Here is a 4,674-nt window from a genome sequence, read left to right as displayed (position 1 = left end):
TTGATGTCATAAGGTTTATCCATTGGTTTATCCATAGGTCCCGAAGACATGGTACACTGCTTTGTGACTCCTCTTCTGCTCTGAGGAATTGTGGGGCTTTTAGTTAAATTCTTGGCACCATCACTTTTTTTTTTTTTTTTTTTAAAGATTTATTTATTTATTTGTTTGTTTGTTTGTTTGTTTGTTTATTTATACAAGCACTGGGTACAGTCAGAAGCACGGGAGGGTGAGAGAATTCATCAGAGCAGGGAGCAGAGCAGGCAGAAGGACCGAAGTACACTGCTGAGGGGAGCAGCGGGTGGCAGGCATGGTCCTGCGCGCCATGCAGGACCCTCCTCTGGTGGCCGGGGAGCAGCCGGGGATTGAACCGGCGCTGCAGAGGCTGCGGGCAACTTCGCAACCCGGCGCTGAACCGCTGCGCCACTGGGGAGGCCCGCACCATCACATTTTTGCAGAATCTCTCTTAGAACCTTTCTCTATGAAAGAATTTTTGTTTTTTTAGATTTGTTTTTTATTGCTCTTTTAAGTCATTCGGACCCTCCACAGTTATAGCTACTACATCTAACAAGGTGTCTTCAACAGATTGACTAAAATACAAGGACAGGTGAGATGCAGTTCCAGGATCAGGGCAGCCAGGAGACAGAAGCAGATGAGACTCAGGGTAGAGATTTCCTGCAGGCCTGGGATCACCCATCATCTGATTGGTTCTGTGATCTTGGGCAGGTTGCTTACCCTGTGTGAGTACAGGAATGATGAGGTTTTTTGTTTGTTTTTCTAAAGATTGATTTATTTATGCATACCAGAGCTGGGGTACAGGCCAGAGGTGCAAGGGTGGGGTGGGGTGAGAGGATTCACCAGAGTGGGGAGCAGAACAGAAGGATCGACTGAAATACACTGCTGAGGGGAGCAGTGGGCGAGACAGGAGAGGTCTGCTGCACCATGTGGGTATCTCCCTGGCCAGAGATCAAACTTGTGCTACAGTGGCTGCGGATAGCTTCATAATGCTGAGACTTAACCCCTTGTGCCTCCAGGGAGGCCCCTGATGAGGTTTTTTAAAAAAGTGTTCTTTCTTTAAAAATATGTAATTCTACCAACAACTTGAGCTATTCAAAGGGCTATAAAATTTAATTTACTCCTTATTGTTTAGGTACTTTATCAATCTTAACTCATGTAATCTTTGTGTAAAATTCCTATTTTACACACTAAAGTAAACTGAGGCACAGTGAGGATGAGTTGCGTGCCCACAGTCATACAGTAAGGTGATGAAAAGTAATGTTTGCACATTTGTCACCATACTTGTTCCCCTAGTAAGGGCCAGGCCTAGGTGGTTATTTTTAGAGTTGTGTCTTCACGGGTAGACAGATGCTGTTGTGAGTGTTTCGAGGGGGAAGGTGAGAGCCTGATACTAACTTAAAATTGATTTTGAAGATCTCAAATGTTTTTAGCCCCTCAGAGTTTCCAGTGCCTTTTCTTTGTAGTCCCTCCATTTGCTCTTCTAGCTATCCCATGAGGTCATCTCTAGGCTCAGAGGGATGAGGTTGTTCTCACAGTGACAGAACCAGTATGCTACTCATCCTAACCCATTTTTCCCTCAGCTGTTAACTCCAGGCCGAGGTAGCACACATAGCCCCCTGTGATGCCAGTTGTATGTCTCCATTACAAACTGCTGGAGCTCTCATATCTTAAGTTTGGTCTGTGGGATGTTATTCTTCACCTCATGTGACATTTGCCTTCCACCTGGTTGCAAAAAGTTTCCCCCAGGCACCACAACTGAAATTTGGCTTCCTGAAGTGTGGCCTCCGTGGTGCAGGGACCAAAAGTGAGCGTACTGCTCGTTGCCTCTCCATAGTGAGCACTGAAAATCCCTCTGAACAGCGCTTGGGCATCATGCCCAAAGGGAAAGGGGTCAGGAGATGTGAGGGAGTCCCATACTCTAAGCTTCCCTTTCTTGCTGGGACTGGCTCTGGGGGTAGGGGCCGGGGTGTGGCATCAGGGCACTCCCCTCCACAGACTGGCATATCCTGCAGGGCCTCTGTGACTTGAGGCCAGGAACACTGCTGGGCAGAATGTGAGTGAATGGGTCCTTTGAGCCGTCCTCTAGGGCATGGGCCCAGTTTCCTGGAGCTCCTGAATGAGCATCTGTCTTGACTTGCGATGTTGCAGAAGGCCCATTGGCTCAGCAGCCTGTAACCATCAGTGACCACAGGCCCCACGTGTGACCCAGCACTCTACCCTTCTTGTTTAGGGCCCGCAGCATACAGGCAGCACCTTGGCACTTACAAAGCTGCTTGCACAGCTTTTCTGATCCTCACTTCAGTCCTCTGAAGATCATCTACCCCATTATTTTAAGATGACATAGAATACCCAAGGTCACATAGTTGGTGAGGAGATAACTAATAAGTAGACTTGTTTTGCTTCTTAAAATGATGTATTAGAGAATATATACGAAAGTTGTATTAGACTCTGTTAGAGTATACTTAAATGGAAATATGTGGTAATTGTTATATAGCAATCCTTTATGTAATCCTTAATTTATCCTTATAATTCAAAAATTAAAAAGGCAAACTAAAATATAGCTTATAATAGCTGCAGACAGTATGTAAGAGTTTTAGAAGTGTACTTCTTAGATTTTTTTTTCCCCTAAGAAAAGTCAATATAAAATCTTGAAGTTAAATATTAACTACCTGATTTGGGGGTTTGCTCTTAACAATCCTTTTTTTTTTTTTAATTAATGTAAACAAGTATTAAATGTAAGGAAATTCTAGGTGCCATAGACTCCATGAAGCAGGACAAGATACACTCCTATTCCTTATAATTAGAGAAATGTTACTGTTGTTGCATGAAGTTGACTGAAGTACAATCAAGCCAGTCAGTGTTCCCTGTCAGGGTTGTGGTGATTAGATCAGCATAGACATATGTCCTGGTATAGAGATGATACACAGGGGAATCAGCCACCTCACCATTGAGCAGAAGCTACCTGAAGAGTCATCCATTGTATGGATGTGTGGAGGAAGGATGAGAGACTGGAGCTGCTGCCATGAGGGACTCTAGCTTGAGGATGAAGCAACCACAGGAAGGAGAACAGAGAGAAAAGGAAAATGAGGCCTGTAGCCCCAGTAATAGCTCGGATTGAAAGCTCTGGGTCAAACTTCCTGAAATTTTAGCCTATGAATTTTTTTAATCTATGGGACCCACTGCATGCAGTTTGGGGTTGAACCCATTTGAGTTGTGTTCTCTGCTGTTTGGACCAGAAGATTCATAACTGTTATCCTCAGTGTTGAGATAAAGAAACTTTAGAGTTTGCCGGCTCTCATAGGCTGCTGGACACCAGCTGTCTACCTCCTGAACCTCAGCTCTGCTTTCATTACAAATAAAGATTATCGCATCGGACATCTGCTCATGAGCAGCGCTGACAGCTTTCTCGAGCACATGCAAGCCGCACATTCCAGGATTCGAGAGAGGAAATAACAGTGGGGCTTGTGTGAACACCTTGACCAAACTTGTGGGAATGACCCCAGTCAGATCAGACTCCAGGTTAAAACATTCCTGATTTTAATTCGCAGAATAGATGAGTGTTGGTCTTTTATACTTAAATAACGGACGCATAGAGCAGATGAGTTGCATGTCCCTAGTCACACAGATGTAAAGAGAATGTGTGCAAAACACTTGTCACAATCCTTGCATTCCTTTACTCTGGCCAGGTATCTAAAGAAATTTGCAGCATCTGGTCTCCCAGGATGTTTCACAGCATTGCCAAAGGCCTCCTGTTTTGTACTCCCGTGAACCACATGATTCTGCATGGCGTTCCTTTGTGTCATTCATTCACGCCTCCCCTTCGCCTTCTAGTCTAACACATCTTCTGAGCCTGCTTTTCTTTTAAGGGCGTTTTACTTGGTACCCTGCTTCCTGCGCACTAATCCAGGTTTCCACAGAGATGCTGCCTCATTACCATCCACCTCCTCAGCCCACTTACCTGTGCTGCCTTTCTCTTTATCTTACCCTAGTTTATTCTTAACTGCCTGGTAAATGTTCTGTGCTTGTTCATGGTCTCCCTCCTCCACTAGGATAGAAATTTACTAACCTAGGAATTCATCTCTCATTCACCAGAATGATGTCTGGACCCTTAGAGGTTTATCAAATTAGTTAAAAAGTTGTGGAATTTGAGAAACCCCAGAAACAAGTTTGTTGTCTACTATAGATAGTAATTGTCTACCATAGAGCTTACTGACTCTTCAAATAATTACGTTTTTATGAAGGGAAACTAATGTTCTAAGAGATTAAGCAAGTATGCACAAGAATATCCACGTAAGGGCATGGCCATGAAGCAGTCTCCCAAGCTCTGTACCATTGTTTAAATTAGGTAAACCCCCCTGGGTGCAGCTATAATGGGAAATACTCAAGCTGCAATGTCACCACTCCTAGCTACCATTCACTGGGTATCTCAGTGTGCCACATGCTTAGTGCATATTATCACACTAAAGTCACAGAACAACTTCAAAGGTGTTTTTTCAGTATTTCCATTTTGCAGATGAGGAAATGGACTGGGAGGAGTGATTTGGTCAAAATCATACAGTGGAAACCAGAGCAAGTGTTTGAATCCTGGTGGTCTCATGTAAATAAATTAGAAGCTGGGGCATCAGACCTTAATTGAGAAACAGCTATTCAGTTTCTCAA

This window comes from Talpa occidentalis, unplaced genomic scaffold, assembly GCF_014898055.3.
Source record: "Talpa occidentalis isolate TD23 unplaced genomic scaffold, MPIMG_talOcc4v2.1 talOcc4.14, whole genome shotgun sequence".
In the NCBI taxonomy this organism is placed as follows: domain Eukaryota; kingdom Metazoa; phylum Chordata; class Mammalia; order Eulipotyphla; family Talpidae; genus Talpa; species Talpa occidentalis.
Note: the sequence above shows the minus strand (reverse complement) of the source record.